At 43.3% G+C, this 17,953-nt stretch overlaps 1 protein-coding gene across 1 annotated transcript in view; it reads left to right on the top strand.

Annotated features, from left to right (window-relative positions):
- Nucleotides 1-17,953, top strand: part of LOC149792968 (uncharacterized) — a 191,050-nt gene that overhangs the window by 171,921 nt on the left and 1,176 nt on the right. The window lies entirely within an intron of this gene.

The following is a 17,953-nucleotide window of genomic DNA, read 5'->3' as shown; positions in this document are numbered from 1 at the left end:
AGCAAGAAGAAGTAGCAGCAAAGAAACAAGAGGGTGAAAATCAAACGGCTACGGTACTGTTGGACATTTTAGCGGAGTTAAGAAGTCTGAAACAAATGTATCAAACTTCTTTATCACGACCGAAGAGAATACGACCTTCCCGAGCTAAACACGCCAACCCTGTGACTAAGCCTGTCGTACCACCCTTAGTGATTTCAACCCAATCATCAGAAGTAGGCCTTGGCCGTGGCAAAGGCTTAAGGCAGTTAAAGTTGATTGGTTAAACTCACCCCTACACCAAAATAAAAAGGCCCTTTTCAGGGCCACCCACATTTCTCGAAAAGAAATACAATTTCAATTTGCCAATAACTCAAAAATAAACCCCACCCATTTTACCCTTATAGTACGTGTCTGTGTATGAGTGCTTGAGTTTAGCTTCTTATTTTAAAATCAAAACTCAAAGACACTTACCTTATATCATTCATGTATTCTTTTATCGATTTTTTACAATCCAATTCACAATTCACCACAGAATACTTTAATTAAAAGTTCATTGACTTCTTCTTTCTCCTTGTTTAGTCTCTCTGTTTTTTGAATTTCTTCACCGTTTTTTCCTCATTTTCTTCCCTTCTTCTTTTCTTCTCCTGTTTCTTTGCCTCTTTTAAATGGAATTGTCTTCTTTCTTCCTCTTCTTCCTCTGAAGAATCCCTCTCTTCTTCCGAAGAATCCCTCTCTTCTTCTGAAGAATCCTTCTTTTCTTCTGACTCCTCTTGTTTCTTTTTTGGGTAATCTGGAGACCAATGTCCTTTTTCTTTACAATAATAACAGGTATCTTGACTTTTGTCTTTTTTAGCCCCTGTTTTTTTTCTTTTTTGACGGTCTGGACACTCTGAAGACCAATGCCCTTTCTTCTGACAGATATAACAAGTATCTTGACTTTTATCTCGAAAGGAAGGAGAGTAGTCCGTAGGCTGGTCTGAAGAGAATTTTCTAATGACCCCTCGCAAAGCTCTGACGAAACGTTCCATCTGGGTAGTCTCTTCCATCGTTGTGCTCGGCTTGAGAGTGAAATGAATAGTGAAAGGACAAGACACACACCCTTTTTATATACGCTGGTTTGCCAAGACTATAAATTAGTCTATGGTGTTTAAACTTGAGTCATTTGACGTTTTGCACTCAAGATGAAACGATCCCATTCATTCGAGAAGAAAGAAGAAGAAGAAGAAAGTAAGAGGCAGAAACGTGATCTATCGCCTCGTACCAGGGCTGAAATCTTGGCACAAATTCATGCCAGTGATTTTGAAGAGGACATGAGTGAACCAGAATTTGAAACCTCTAAACCAAGTTCACCACCCTTAGTCAACCCTGAAAAATACTATTCCATTCGAGAGACGGAAAAGCGCTCCTCTAGAAAATTTAGAACCACGGCTTACACCTACACGGTGAAGTTTAAAGATTTCAAGGCCGACGTACCGTTGGAGAAAGCAGAAGGGTTTATCACTGAGATGTGGGATTCTTTGCTCACCGCACTCAAGCGACAATGTCAAGCCAAAGAAGACGATCGCTTGACACTATCCATAGATCACGACGGTTTGAAATCCCCTGTTTGGATCGAGTTTAGCAGACCTGCAGAACTAACCCCTTCCAAAATCATGGACAAGATTCAACACGTACAACAATCTAATGACCAGTTTGACATCACCGATGGTAAAGCCACACTGAAAATGGCCCACGTCTCTCTTCCTCAAGGGACAGGACGCAAAAAGATGTTATTGGTGGACGACCTTCGCAACACCAAAAAGAGTCTCGTCCGAATTAACAACCCTCAAGACCAAATGTGTTTAGCCCGTGCCATCGTGGTGGGACGAACCTATGCCAACAAGAACGACACGGTAGAATGGAAAAGAACCTGGAAAACTATTCAACAATCCGACCGAGCCAAACAACGAAATGAAGCAGAACTCCTGTTGCAACAAGCCGGACTGTCCAAAGACACACCCTGTGGCATTCCTGAGATGCAAAAATTGCAAGATGCCCTAGCTCCACGCTACACCTTGAAAGTGCACCCTCAAGAAATGCGTGGAACTCTGTTGTTTCGAGGCCAAGATTTTAAGGACGGAAAATACATTCATGTCTATCATCACGATGATCATTTCGATACCATTACCAGTTATTATTGTGAGAAATGTGACTATGGTTATAACAATCGAGAGCAACACAAGCATTGTGGAATGAAATGCCCAGGATGTTTGGCCTCTCCACCCTGTCTGAGCGAAGAACCAGTGCCTTGTTCGACTTGTTTGCGCACGTTTGTCAGTCGTACCTGTTACCAACAACATTTGAAAACACAAGGTTCACAGACGAAATGTGCTTGTCAACTCCTGAGATTGTGCCCTACGTGTGGACAAGGCATACTTACCAACAATGCCAAGGCACACGTATGTCGAGGAAAGAAAAAATGTCACATTTGTCACCACATCGTGGACTTGGAACACGAATGTTACGTGCAAAAATACCAACCCCCACCAGAGAAAGAGGACGGTCACAAGAAGAAAGGCAATTTCATCTTTTTCGATATCGAATGCATGCAAGAGACTGGCATTCACATCCCTAATTTCTGTGTGGCTCATCGAGCGTGCGAGAAGTGCATTCAAGAACCTATCTTCAGTCATTGCCCTCACTGCAGCAAGATTCCTGGAGGACGTGAAAAAATCTTTCGGGGACCAAACACGTTAGCCGATTTTGCCCAATGGGTCTTAGACCCCATCGACAAGACGTGGAACCAAGAGGACATCGAACGTTACGGAGATTGTGATCGTCATGCCACGGTGATGGCTCACAATTTCTCCGGATACGATGGACAGTTTCTTCTCAGATACTATACGGAACAAGGCACCGAACGTCCTAAAGTGATTTTGAATGGAGCCAAAATCATTTTCATGCAAGTGGGACAAGTACAGTTTAAATATTCGATGAGCTATTTGGCCATGCCTTTGAGCCGAATGCCTAAAACGTTTGGAATGACAGAAATGGCTAAAGGGTACTTTCCACACTTTTTCAATACGGAAGCCAATCAACACGCCGTTCTACCCCATTTGCCTGAGGCTCACTATTACGACCCCGACAACATGCGTACCGAACAACGAGAAGCTTTCTACGCTTGGTACCAGGCTCACGCCTCTGACCCTTTCGACTTTCAGGAAGAAATGTTAAAGTATTGTCGTTCCGACGTGGACATTTTACGACGTTGCTGTGGAAAATTTCGAGAACTGTTCATGGAACACGGAGGGGTCGATCCTTTGAAAGAAGCTTGCACCATTGCCAAAGCGTGTTCCTTAGTGTACCGCCAACGATTCATGCCTGAAAACACCGTGGCTGTCATCAGTCCTCAAACAACCCACTATGTCAAACGTCAATACTCGGTCAAAGCCCTACGTTGGTTACATTACTTGTGCGACAAGGAAGACACGTGGATTCAGCATGCCCGCAACGGAGGAGGCGAAAAGACCATCGGAACGTATTCGGTCGATGGCTGGGACTTAGAAAACCCCAAGATCGTGTACGAGTTTAACGGTTGCTTATTACACGGATGTCCCGTCTGCTACCCTGACCGTGACACTAAAAATCAGTTTTTACAACGGACCATGGAAGACCTGTACCAGGACACTTGTCAGCGACGCCTAAAGTTAGAACAGCAAGGATACTAAGTGGTGGAAATGTGGGAACACGAGTACGATCACCGTATGAAAACCGATCCCGAGTTTAAACGCCTCGTGGAAAGTTAACAGTTCATGGACCCGCTGAACCCGAGGGATAGTTTGTACGGAGGAAGGACCAATGCCACCTGTTTGCTGTACCAAGCCGACGAAGAGAAAGGAGAAGAAATCAAATACTTGGACGTGTGTTCGTTGTATCCCTACGTGTGCAAATATTGTCGCTTTCCTGTAGGGCACCCGCAATTGCTGACGGAACACATCGACCTGAAAAACATTCGACAATACGAAGGCTTGATCAAGTGCAAAGTTTTGCCTCCCACGAACCTATACCATCCCGTCTTACCTCACCATTGTCAAGGCAAACTGATGTTTCCCTTGTGCCGTACTTGTGCCGAAACGTGCAACCAGGACCAACCTTGCCATCACAGCCAGGAAGAACGTGCCTTGACGGGAACCTGGGTCAGCGTGGAATTGTTCAAAGCTCTGGACATGGGATACCAACTGTTAGAAGTGTACGAAATTTGCCACTTTCCCAAGACACAACAGTACCACAAGGGTGACCCTACTCAGAAAGGCATTTTCGCCGACTACGTGGATGCCTTTTTGAAACTGAAACAAGAAGCCAGCGGCTATCCTTCCTGGTGTCACACTCACGAAGACCAAATACAATTCAAAGAGAAATACTACGAACAAGAAGGCATCTCTTTAGACTACATCGAAAAAAACGAAGGCAGGCGATCGTTTGCCAAAGTGATGTTAAATTGCTTGTGGGGTAAAATGGCACAACGACCGTGTTTACCCAAGACGGAATATTTGACAGAACCTTCCCGCTACTTCCAGATGATTCACGACAAAACCAAATACATGAAACACGTGGACGTCGTTCGAGAGGATTTGATCTTGGTCAATTACGAAGAAGATCTGGACTTTGTACAAGACGACCCTTTTGGAAATGTCATCATTGCGGCTTACGTGACAGCTCATGCTCGCTTAAAATTGTACGAAGCTTTAGAACTGTTAGAAGAACGCGTCCTGTACTTTGACACGGACAGTTGCATTTACATCCATCACCCGATTCAACAGCACCCTGACATCGAAGGAGACCGTTTAGGAGCCTGGACAGACGAGCATCCCGACGACAAGATTCTAAGTTTCGTCAGTGGTGGTCCCAAAAATTACGGCTACGAATACCGGGACAAACAAGGAGAAGTGCACACGACGTGCAAAGTGAAAGGACTGACTCTGAATCATCGTACCAGTCGAGTGGTCAACTTTGGGGTATTGAAAGAAGCCTTGCAATCGGGAGAGGATGGAAACTTTAAAGTGACCACTTATCAACCGAACAAGATTGTACGTTTACCCACTCACCACATCGTCAGTCGGCCCCTGGAAAAAATCTATCAAATCGTGTACCAGAAGCGAGTGAGACTTCCCAATCACTTTACGTTGCCGTACGGTCACATCGATATTGGTCAGCATATAAAAAGGGACAACGTCCAAGACCAATAGTTCATTGTTCATTGAAGTAACTTACCATGTCGTTGACGAAGAAGAAACCAGATTGGTTAGGAGTCAAATGTTGGACATCACCGAGACCAGGGTTTTGAGGCTTGGACACAAGAGGTGGCCCAGTATCCACGAGAGTTATTCAAGGAAAAAAGTTACTTTTCAACCTGTGTTAGTGACGGTGTCAGAAGAACCCGTCACCCAGGACAGGACTGTCGTGGACAGGCCTGAAAGACCCTTTCGGGAGGACACTTGTGTGACCTTACCCCTACTATAGAACTGGTTAGAACTTTACCGAAAACATGTGGTTGTTGTACAGACACTTGTTTTTTATTCCACGTTCATGTGCCTTTTATTCTTGTACTTAAGCCTTTGGCTTTTATGTATTTTTGTCTTTCGTATTCATGTTTGAAAAAAATATTCAATAAACGTGTTCTGAAAAAGTATATAAACTCTTGTCTTGTTTGTTTTTTCGTGTCACAAGTGACATTCCTCACACCATGGCTACCTCTACTGTCTCTGCTCCCTCTTCCTCTACTGTCAAAGTCATCGACGAACACTTAGATCGTGCCAGTTGGGAGGCTTTGTATCTTCGCCATCCCTTTAACATGCTCATTGCTGGACCTAGCGGTTCTGGCAAAACCGAATTCGTCAAACGTTTGATCGAACATAAACATCATTTGATCGATCGGCCCCCTCAACGGATCGTGTGGTGTTACAAAGAGTGGCAATCGGCGTACAGCCTCTTGCGAGAAAGTCAAGGCGATTCCATCGTGTTTGTGGAAGGCATTCCTAAAGAAGACGACGGCATCGTCTCTGACTCCCGTCAAACCCATTTGGTCATTTTCGACGACATGTTAGGATAAGACGAAGAAGAAATTAAACTGTGGTTCACGCGCAAAGGGCATCACCGTAATGCCAGTGTCGTTTACATTACCCAAAATTTGTTTCAACAAAGTAAAGCCCATCGCACCATCAGTCTCAATGCGCATTACGTGGTCTTGTTTAAAAGCCCTCGAGATAAATCGCAAGTGCAAGTCTTAGCCAAACAGTTAGGAACGCCTTGCCTGACTCAGGCGTACGACGATGCCACTCAAACGCCACACGCCTATTTACTCGTCGATTTGAAACCTACGACTCCCGAGGATTTGCGATTTCGTACCCACTTGTTTCACCACTGGTGCCAAGACGGAGGGCCTGTGCTGTACACGTCTCCGTCCTCGACTTCATTTCACTCCCCATAAAAAAATCTATAAAAACCTCAGACCCTTTTTCGTCTGTCTCACACAGTGCGAACATGACATCCCTTCAGTCGCATCTTCCCGTCAAATTGATTCGTGCCTTGTATAGCATCAGTCGAGAAAAAAATCCACAAACACGAGCTCGTGTCTTAGAAGCTAGTCTCAAAGAAGTCTTACGATGGTTCACGGTGACGGCACGTCAATTACTCCAAGGAATCATTCAGATTCCTCATCAAACCAAACGCTTTTTCGATCGAAACAAAGTCGCTTTGGTCCAACTGGCCGATCCCCGCATCGACACTCAAACCAAAAAACAAATCATTTTGAAACCTGGAGGGAGCGGTACTCTAGGAGGGGTCATCATTCGCTCACTCTTAAGATGGGATCCTAATGCCCCCAAAGTTATACCCAAGACAAAAGTCCAACGAAGCCCCAAGAAGAAAAAGACCAGGTCCCCAAGGAGAACTTCTCCAGTGGCAGGACCCTCCTCTGACCAGACACCACCACCACCCCGGAAAAAGAAAAGAAGCCCCCAGGAAAAGAAAAGTCCACAGAAAACTAGTCGCAAGAGAGGCACTTCGGCCAGGACGCAACCTTACACTCGCAAACCACGACCTGCCACGGCGGTGACTGCGTCTCCGGCAGCTTCACGTTTGTCCACTTCTCCGTTAATGACACCCAGAACTGAAGAGTACTTGGAGACGTTGATCACACCAAGAACTTCTCCGTTGATGACCCCCAAAAGAACTTCCCCAGTGGCAGGACCTTCCAATTTAGTGGCAGTGGCTGCTGCTCACAAAGTACCTTCTCCCAAAATCAAAGTTCAAGAAAGATCGGGCATGTTACAAAGTTTACTGGATTTGTCCAAGCAAGAACTGGCTCGATTTAGTCCGTTACGTACCCCTGCACGACGTGTCATGCCTGTCCTCAAACTAATACGACGTAAAGACAATCAGTGGCGACGCGTTCCAGTATAAAAAAGGTCTGTGACCAAGTCGGGTATCAGTGTTTTTTGGTGCTCCTGAAGACTCAAAGATGTCACCCTCCAGAAAACCCCAAGGAAAGAAAAGGAAAGGACTGCCACCACGTTTAGCCAAAAATGGGGACATGTTATCTGTTCTGTCCAAAGCTTCTCCACCCCTACGAAAAAAACTCATTCAAACAGCCTCCAAAGAGGTCATCGATACCGTGTGCGAATGTTGTTTGAACGTTTTGAAAGGCACGATCCCTTTGTCCAAACACCAGAAACAATGCTTAGGCAAACATCGTCACGTTCTTCGCCAAATGGTTCAAAAGAAAATTCCCATTCGTCAAAAAAAGAAGATGTTAGTGCAACGTGGAGGTATTTTTCTCTTGTTAGGCCCCATACTGAAAGGAGTCTTGGGAACCATGTTGGGAGGACTGGTGGGAGCAAGATAAAAAGGCCTCGGAAGTTCCAAGATCTCAGAATCGACCCCTGACAACCCCATGGAAGGACGAAAACTAGCTTTAGTACCTTACAAACGATGGATGGAATACCATCGGTGGCAAGAACAACACACCCCGCATTTACCTCCCAATCCCCATCTGAGCGAGATGTCCCAGTTACAACACGAATTGCAGTCCTTGATGGATCGCCAAGATTTGTCCGAAACAGAAAAATCGCAAAAGTACGGTCAACTCTTGCAACGACTGCAACTCTTTCACCAGAAAGCTTTAGACGAAACAGCTCTACTCACTCTGAAAGATTTTAAGACCTTGATGAAAAGTCCAGCACCATCACCAGTACCAGTACCAGTACCAGTACCACCAGTACCCGTGACCAAGACAGAAAAAGGAGAAGAAGAGGAAGGGTTTCAAACTCCACCAGAAAAAGTACGCAAGTTAACAACACCACCTACCTCCAGAATTGGATGGATTAAAAAGATGATGGCCACCCCTTCTTCCTCACAAGAGAAAAAGAAAGTGAAGACAGAAGTGAAGACAGAAGTGAAACAAGAACCGATATCCCCCGCTCAGACATCCTTCTCCTCTTCGACACCTATTGCTGGCCGCACACGCAAAGCATTGCAATCCAAGAAAATACCCCAAGAGAAAAAGAGTAGCATCCTCCAAGAGTGGGTGTCTTATTAACACAAAAAATAAAAATGGAAAAAGTCTTAGCCAGCATTTACTACGATCCCTCCCATCCTGCAGGTTACGCAGGAGTTCAAAAATTGTATCGTGCTGCCAAAACGCAACTGAAAAGTCTCCGTTTACCTCAAGTGCAACGATGGTTACAAGAACAAGCTACCTACACTTTACACAAACCCATTCGACGCAAGTTTGCCAGAAGTCGCACCCGAGTGGAAGGCATCGATCATCAATGGCAAGCCGATTTAGCCGATGTCTCTCATTTAGCCAGCTACAATCGTGGCTACAAATATTTGTTTTGTGTCATCGATGTCTTTTCCAAATTTGCTTGGGTCGTACCCTTGACTTCCAAATCGAGCAGCGAGTTAGTGCGAGCCCTGCAACGGGTGTTGAAACAAAGCGGTCGTCACCCTCTTTGATGGCAAACGGACAAAGGCACCGAATTTCTGAACCAAGCTTTCCAAAAAGAATTAAAGAAACGTGACATTCATTTTTTTACCACCGAGAATCTCGAAACCAAAGCCAGCATCGTGGAACGTTTTCAACGCACTTTGAAAGAACGCATGTGGAAATATTTTACGCATCACCACACTCTGAAGTACATCGACATCTTACCGCACCTGGTGCAAGCGTACAACCAATCTTACCATCGAAGCATCGGACGTGCCCCGCAAGACGTGACTCCCGACAACGAAGTGCTGATGTTTGAGCGTCTGTTTGGTACGTCCCCGACGAGGGCTGTCCCCAAGAAAAGTGGAGAGTTGGCCGTAGGAGATTGGGTGCGCATTGGCAAAACCAAACGCACTTTCGACAAAGGTTACTTACCTAACTGGACGACCGAATTGTTTCGCGTCACTGGACGAGTGCATGGTCGTCATCCTGCCGTCTATAAATTGGAAGACATGAACGGAGAAGTGCTCAAAGGAACGTTTTATTTGCCCTAGTTACAACGTGTCACCAAAAAAGAAGACGACGTGTACGACATCAAAAGCATTCTCGAACGCAGAACCCGTAAAGTGGGCAAACGACGTGTCAAAGAAGTCAAAGTACGTTGGAAAGGATATCCACCCAGTTTTGATTCTTGGATCGACGCTTCGCAAGTCATCGACTATAAAAAGAAGTGACCATCATGCCCTTTCACACAGCAGACGCAGCTACGTCGACCACTCCTCCTTCACCTAGTTCTTCTGTGCAAGATTTACAAAAACAACCCTTGTGGGTGTGGTGTGGAGAACGTGTGCCTAAAACGCAAATCGTCTTTTTCTGCCAAATCTTCGTGGTGTATTGTGTCATCGGGGCAGCCATTCCCAATTTGAGTTTGCAACAAGGAGACAAACAATTGTGGACCATTTTATTGAGCAGTTGCATCGGTTACCTGCTTCCTAATCCCTCCCTGAAATTCACCTCGAACGGGAACCCCGGGAACCTTGTGTCCAGTGCCAGTGCCAGTCACCACTTCAATCACAACCAGAACCCCATTTTGGGCGGAGACACGCCTCTGACGTCTACTAACCCCTCGGACAGCCACAGAACTCTGGAATTATGAGTCACCAAAACCAATTTTACTTAACTTTACCCAGTGACAGTTCCATGGAGGTGTTTCCCAAGAACACGTTGTGCTGTTACACGGCCAAATTACCTCAAGCCATCCCCTTAGATCACGAAGCCCATTGGGAAGTGGCTTTAGTAGAAATGATTCACCCGACCCAAGTCCTCAATGTCCTTCCCAATCAAAATTTTTTTGATGTGGAAGTTCATGACGAACAATTGCAACAGTGGATGGATAACAATGTCAAATATGACAAGAAAACCCGTACACAAAAGTACACCACCTATCACTTGTTCATTCCCCCAGGCTATTATTTTAGTGGTCAACATTTGGTCAGCACCATAACCTCCAGGTTTAATGTCGTGTTTCTGAAAGCTTTGGAGCATGTCAACAAAAGTGTCACCATGGAGTACCACAAAGCAGCTCGTCGCTTCTTGATGAAATTTGAACGAAGTAAAATCCTGTCCATTTTATTTTGTCCTGAATTGTTTGACATGGGCGGAGACATGGACATGAGAAAGACCATGCTCAAGAAAAATGAATTACCCATCGTTTACGACAACGAGTCTTTTAGCAAGTTATTTCGTGCCCCGGTAGAACTGAACCAAGGACTGAATTTGATGTTTGTGTATTCCGATGTGGTGGAGTACAACGTGGTGGGACACACCTCCGTACCGTTACTGCGTGTCATTCCTTTCAAAGTGGATTCTGCCACGGACGCTGACGAGGAAGGTGGAAACACTTACCACGTCCACCGCGAATTTGTACATCCTCACTATTTGCCTGTCAGTAAGTCGTATTTGGACACGGTCAACATTGCTATAAAAGGAGATCTGGGACAAAATATTCCATTCACCAAAGGAAAAGTCACGGTGAAACTCCATTTTCGAAAACGGTTCTCTCACGACTCGTAAGTAAGTCATGTATCCAGTGTACCGACGGGTTGCTCGACAGCGAGGACACGGTTTAGGAGACATGTTAAAATCGGTCTCTCGTTCGGTGGTCCCGGTGTTGAAACCGATGGTGACACGCGGATTGCACGCCTTGAAAGATGCGGCACTGACGCAAGGCAAAGAATTTCTCCAAAATGTCATCATCGACAAACAAAACCCTAAAGAAGCCTTTATGAGGGCAGGCAAAAATGTCTTGCTGCAAACGGGCAAAGACATTTTAGGCCAACGAGAAACACCTATAAATGCCCTGCACGCTACCGAGTCAGGCATTCAGCAAGGACAAGGCAGAAAGAGACGACGAAGAAAACACCCTTTCACCAGACTTCAAGCGAGAAAGGCCAAGAAAAGAAGAACCGTTCGAGACTTAGACGTTTTCGATTATTGAGAAAAAAGAGACAAAATAATGATGCACCGAGAATCTTGCGCTTGTTCCAAGACGGAACTGGATCTGTTTGCCATGCCCCCCACGATGATGACGATGCAAGAATCCCAGTGGGTGGAATTTCACCCCGTCTCCTCACTGACCGATTCCGCTCCCATCGAGTTTGAAATCAAAGGACAGCCCGAAGATTACATCGATCTGAATAGCAGTTACTTGTACCTGAAAGTCAAAATTCTAGATAAGACTGGAGGTGCTATAGACGATGAAGCAGTAGCTCCCGTCAACAATTTCATGCATTCCTTGTTCAGTGGAGTGGACTTGTACTTGAATAACAAACTGGTCAGTAGCAGCATGGATACTTACCCTTATCGTGCCTACCTGGAAAATCTCTTGACGTACGGAATAGATGCCAAGAACACTCATCTCAATGCCTGTGTGGTATGGGAAGCTGACGAACCTACCAAGTTTGAAATATTGGAAACTGATGAAAGGAAAGACAACAATGATGGATTTGTAGAACGAAGAAAGAGAATCACGGGAGCCGACACAAGTTTAGAACTGATGGATCGTTTGCATTTGGACATGTGGTTGCAAGAAAAGTATTTGCTGAACGGGGTGGATGTCCGCCTGAGACTGAATCGTAGCAGTGCCGCTTTCCATTTGATGGCTGATAGTGACGGTTACAAAACCAAAATCCTAGAAGCCAGACTCTACGTACGCCGTGTGGAAGTGTTACCTAAAGTGGGAAACGACATCAGTCAGACGTTGAGCAGAACGACTGCCAAGTATCCCATACGACGTGTGGAAGTGAAAACCTTCACCATTCCCAAGGGACAGCGATCCATGATCGAAGATCATCTGTTCCAAGGACAGTTACCCAAACGTTTGATCGTTGGTATCGTCGAGAATACAGCCTTCAACGGAGCTGCCGAAAAAAATGCTTTCTACTTTCAACACTTTGGCGTGTCAAAAATCGAAGTCAGTCGCGATGGCAAGACCTTGTGTACCCGACCTTTCGAACCTGACTTTACCAAGAAGAATTACTTGAGATCGTACTTGTCCCTGTACGAAGCCACCGGACAGTTAGGAACCAATACCAGTCACGGTATTACGTACGAGGATTATGCAGGAGGCTACGCTTTGTGGGCTTTCGATTTCACTCCAGACCAAGGCAGCGACGAGGGACATTTCCACCCTATAAAATCCGGCCAGATTCGTGTGGAAATTCAGTTTAAAGACCGAGACCCTGATGAAACGGTGAACGTCATCCTGTATGCAGAATTCGATAATACCATAGAAATCAACAGTTTGAGAGAAGTCATCCTAGATTACTAGAAACCATGGAAGACTGTTATCCCTCTTTACCTAGTGGAGAAACTTTTAGTGTTGCATTGTTGTTAAAAAATGTTAGAGTTGTTGTTTAGTGTTAAGTGATTTTTGAATAAAAAATGTTGTGTTTTGAAAAAAATTGTTTGATGTTATATTGTTGGATTATTGTTAAAAATGTTAGAGTTGTTGTTTAGTGTTAAATGATTTTTGAATAAAAATTGTTGTGTTTTGAAAAAAATGCCTTTGTCTTTTGTTTAGCTATAAGAATGTTGGATTGATGCTCTTTCATTTCTTACTATCCCTCTCATGACACTCACTAAACGTTGCGACTCAAAAACCGTGTGGGGGATGTTTTCCTTCACGTCCGCGCTTTGACTTTAAGAACCGGGTTGTTTCCAGTCTAACCATCCATTGTCGACTCATCCTCCTAAGAAGATGTGCTCCAAACTAGCTAAACTCAACGAAGCCTACGTGAATTTGCATAGGGTCAGACACAGTCTGATACCGAAGCCAGAAGAAATAGAGAATGTGAGAATGTTAAAAATCACTGAAGACCTGATAGAAGAGCTCTTCAGAGAAGAAATGAACAGGGAAAAAGAAGAATGGACAGAGAAGTACAGACTTCAGAGACAGCAGCAACAACAACAACAACAAGAGCAACAGCAACCTGAAGCTGACAGAGGCTTTGTCGATTGTCGTATCGACACCAAAGAGTTCTTCTTCTCTTTCCGAAGAAGCAGACCTATCGCCAGAAAGTCTATCCTCAGAGGACATCGCATTCTTAGAAACTAAAAAGAATGCCATAGCAAAAGAAAAAAAACCAGCTCTTTTCAGGGCTACCCAATACTCTAGAAAAGAAATAACCATCGATTTGCCAATGTGTGTATGTAGAGTAGTGTGAAAATAAACACTAACTCTTTTTTTAAAAAAATGTGAGGGTATGTGTTTGTGTTTGTGTTTGTAAGTGGTTAAGTAAGTTGGTATGGATAGTAGATTAAAATGATGTTTTTTTTTTTTTTTTTTTTTTTTTTTTTTTTTTTTTTTTTTTTGGTGTTTGAGGTGTAAATTTGGGGTTAGATTGGATTGCTTTGCGTATGTGGATAGTCTATTGAAGTGATTTATAAAAAATTTTAAAATAGTGATGGGTAGCATAAAAAAGTGAGTGAGTGTTTCTTTTAGGTCCGCGCGTTGTTGTTTTTTTTTTTGGTTATGATCTAGGTAAGATCAATTTTATGTTTTTAGGGGGATGTTTTCCATCACGTCCGCGCTTTCACTATAAATTGAAACTCGTTCGGCAGTCCAGCTACCCTTGTTGATTGATCAACACCAAAAATGAACACGAGACTGTCTAAACTGTTGGAACTTCATGTGCATCTGGAATATGCCAGGCGCCTGTTGAATGAACTGGCCGCGGAAGCCATTGTGGAGGAGGGAAGGATAAGAGAGGAGGAGGAAAGAAGAAAAAAAGAAGAGGAGGAGAGAAGATGTAAAGAAGAAGAAGAAGAGGAAAGAAGATACAAAGAGGAGGAGAGAAGAAACAAAGAAGAGGAGGAGGAGAAGGAAAAGAAGAGAAGAAGAATAAATTTCAGAATCCCAGAGAGCGAAAATTGGGATTCTGAAGCGACATATCCTGCCTCTGCTCTCTCCCCCAAAAAAGTAAAAAGTAACTGGGGGATAAGATGTGTATGTGGCGCCAGGCCTGGAAGGTGCCACCATTAACCAGGTGTCCATGAAGTTCCAAACAAAAAACAGCCCTTTTCAGGGCTACCCAATACTCTAGAAAAGAAATAACCATCAATTTGCCAATGTGTAGGTAGAGTAGTGTGAATATAAACACTAACTCTTTTTTAAGATAGTGTGAGGGTATGTGTTTGTGTGTTTGTGTTTGTACCCGCTCACGTACGATTGTGTGGATAGTAGATTATGGATTTGTTTATTGTTTCTTAGCTGATGTGGAGAGTATAGTTTGGGTTTTATTATATGAAATAAAAAAGTAGGGGGATGTTTTCCTTCACGTCCGCGCGTTGTTTGGTCATGATCTAGGTAAGATGAATTTTATGTTTTTTTTAGGGGGATGTTTTCCATCACGTCCGCGCTTTCACTATAAAACTAACAGTGTTGGTCATTGGAGCCCATTCTACGGAATAAGCAAACAAGAAGATGCCAGCAGCTTCAGCTTTATACAACGATCTTATGGGAAGTTGGTATTGGATGGTAGATGGATTGAGTGTAGCAGAAAGGGTTGAACAGGAATGGAGGTATGCAGTGACAAAAGACTTCGTCTCAAGACAAGTAACCAGCCTCCACTTATCCGTAAATATTGTAAAAGAAATGATAGAGGATGAGGAGAAGAGAATCAGAGGTTTAATTAACCCACCGTATGTGAAAGTGGGTAAGTTAAAAGAAGCAATAGATCATGTGACGAGTGCAAGGTGCTTTCTAGAAGACATTGCAGAATGGACAGATTGGTGTTTCGCGAAGTGGGGGTTAGAAAAACTTAAGAAAGCTGAAGAACTAATGAGGAATGTGCTGACCGAAGAGGTCAAGAAGATCAAAGAAAAGTGGTCAGAGGAAAGAAAAGAAGAAGAAAATAGAAAAAAAAATGAAGAACTAGAAAAACTGAACACAAACTGGATGAAAATCCAAGAGAAGTTCCGGGCCATGGGTCACCCGGACTGGATGCCGGAAACAGAAAAGAAGAAGAAGAAAGGAATGATGGACAAAATAAGAGGATGGTGGAAAAAGTTAAGAAGTTAAAAGAAGAAGAAGAAGAAAAAACCCAAAGGCCCTTTTCAGGGCCAGCCATATTTCTCGAAAAGAGATAGCCTTTCCATTGCCTACCCCTTTTTTTAAAAAAAAAAAATTTAAAAAAAAAAAATCCCATGTTCAATTTCCCTTGACGCTATAAAGTCCCACCCTGTTTAAATTCCTTTGACGCTAAACCGTCCCACGATTTTTCTCCATGTTAATTTCCCTTGACGCTAATCTGACCCACGATTTTTCTCCATGTTAAATTTCCCTTGACGCTAATCTGTCCCAGGGGTCTCTGTAATGCTAATTCCCATTGACGCTAATGTATCCCACTTAACTACTTACATCCGATGTTAAATTAACATTAAGGAGTGGAACCTGAATAATGCCTGTTCTACTCTCTGAACAAGAGTACTTTCAGAAGAGGAAGAAATCTCAGACAAAGGCAAAACACCTGACAGTAAAAGACTCTGAGATGTCCGACGACATTCTAATAGGGACAGGATTAGAAGAATCACCAATAAGTGATATAGAATACTTCGACATGAATGCTCAGATCCTTATATTGTTATGTATATTTAATATGCATTGGTTTTTTTATATATAAAAATGTGAAACTGTATTTTGTAGTTGACTTTGTCCAAAATCAAAATCATTGCTTACCTGACCAGAATCATCGATTTTTTAAATTCTGTAAACAACTAATACATAGTTAATCTTTTCTCTATGAGTGCGGGTTTAATATTAGGACAATTATCAAGAGAAGTAAATATATTTTATCTTGGTCTGATTCATTGACATTATTCATTCGTGCTAAAAGCTCTTGAGGCAGAATCATTTGTCGCATTCAGTGTTTAATCTGGGCTCGAATTTAATTATTCACTGGAAATACAAAGGGCTCAATACTATTATTACCTGGGAATTATAGTGAATTAAAACAAGGAAACCTTGGATTGCATTATTGTGATTCAACGAAATAACATACATATTCAAGAGTCTATCACGACTATATGTCGCAATATACCCCACCTGATAGATCTGACTACTCAATCTATTCTTTCTAAATACTTCTTCACCGCTCCGGTGGCCTAGTGGTTAGAGCGTCCGCCTCTGAAGAGGGAGGTCGTGGGTTTGAACTCAGGCTGAGTCATACCAAAGACTTACAAAAATGGTACTAACAGCTGCCTCTCTAAGAGGTTAGTCTTAGGACTGGTCGGCCTGGTGTCAGGATAATGAGAATGGTTGGGACATCATGATACATGTCTTCGGCTTGATGCCTCAGTGCTAGACATCACTATAAACTGTCACACTGCAGACATCGTAGCAATATGACGGAAAAATTGTTGAAGCTACGTTAAAAATCCTTATCTCACACACACACACACACACACACACACACACACACACACTTATTCATGTGACCTAATCCATCCAATATGAAATAACTTAATTATTTTAAGAACTCACGTGACCTAAACCCTGCAGCCAATTATAAATTATCAATTAAAGTTGTCGCCAGGTTTTATTATTAGAAACCTGACACCATCTATTTATAGAACCTAAGCAATATACACCCGCATTATCTTAAAATAGTTGTTTACTATCTTGCTCATTAGATTTTATAGTCATGTTGTTGTTGGGTTTAACGCCGTATTTCAGCACACGAAAGGCTATACATGGCGGCCAGTATTAATGGTAGAGGAAGAACCCGGGAAAACCCCCGGAAAGAACCACCGACCCACGAGAAGCTACTGGCAAGCTTTCTCACATACCCACATTGGCAGGCAGAGGTGAGATGGCAGTGATCCGCAACGGATAGCGCGTTAGACCACTCGGGGCCCCCGTATAGTCATGAATAAAAACTACACATAATATACAAACAGTCATGAACCAAGAATTACAAAAATATAGATATACACAGCAATATGCTGTATTTGTGAATGAGGTATGTTGGTCTTGTGTTGTTCCTGAAATTGATATGAGGCGTCTGCATCTAACTAGTTATTTCACTGTATCTAGACACTGAAATACCAAGAGTCGGCTAGAAAGCAGAGCTAGCCGTACGTATCAATAGAGACGTCGGTATATGGCAAGTGTCTCAAGAACGGCGAGGATGTCAGTATTTTGAATTACGTCAAAAACGGTTAAGGAAACGGCTGTAATGTGGCCATTGCATTGGGTCAGAAATTCGTACATGAAAAAGCATGTATGAATTTAGGACTTGTGTACATAAACTTCTTTTGCTATTGGCTTCCACCAACGTGTCAGGTCAAGTGAAGGTATATTTATAGCGTGTTTTGTTACAGCTGTTTGGCCTTTTGTTTACCTCATTGGTGCATTCTAATTTTTATTGAACTTTTATATTAGGTTGATGCGGCATCAATTTGGTATATAGCAACTGACTCCTACGCCTTTTAGGGAAATGTATGCTTATT

The sequence above is a fragment of the Sinohyriopsis cumingii genome, chromosome 8 (assembly GCF_028554795.1).
Source record: "Sinohyriopsis cumingii isolate HCF-2022 chromosome 8, ASM2855479v2, whole genome shotgun sequence".
Taxonomy (NCBI): domain Eukaryota; kingdom Metazoa; phylum Mollusca; class Bivalvia; order Unionida; family Unionidae; genus Sinohyriopsis; species Sinohyriopsis cumingii.
Note: the sequence above shows the minus strand (reverse complement) of the source record. Positions and strands in the feature narration are given on the sequence as shown.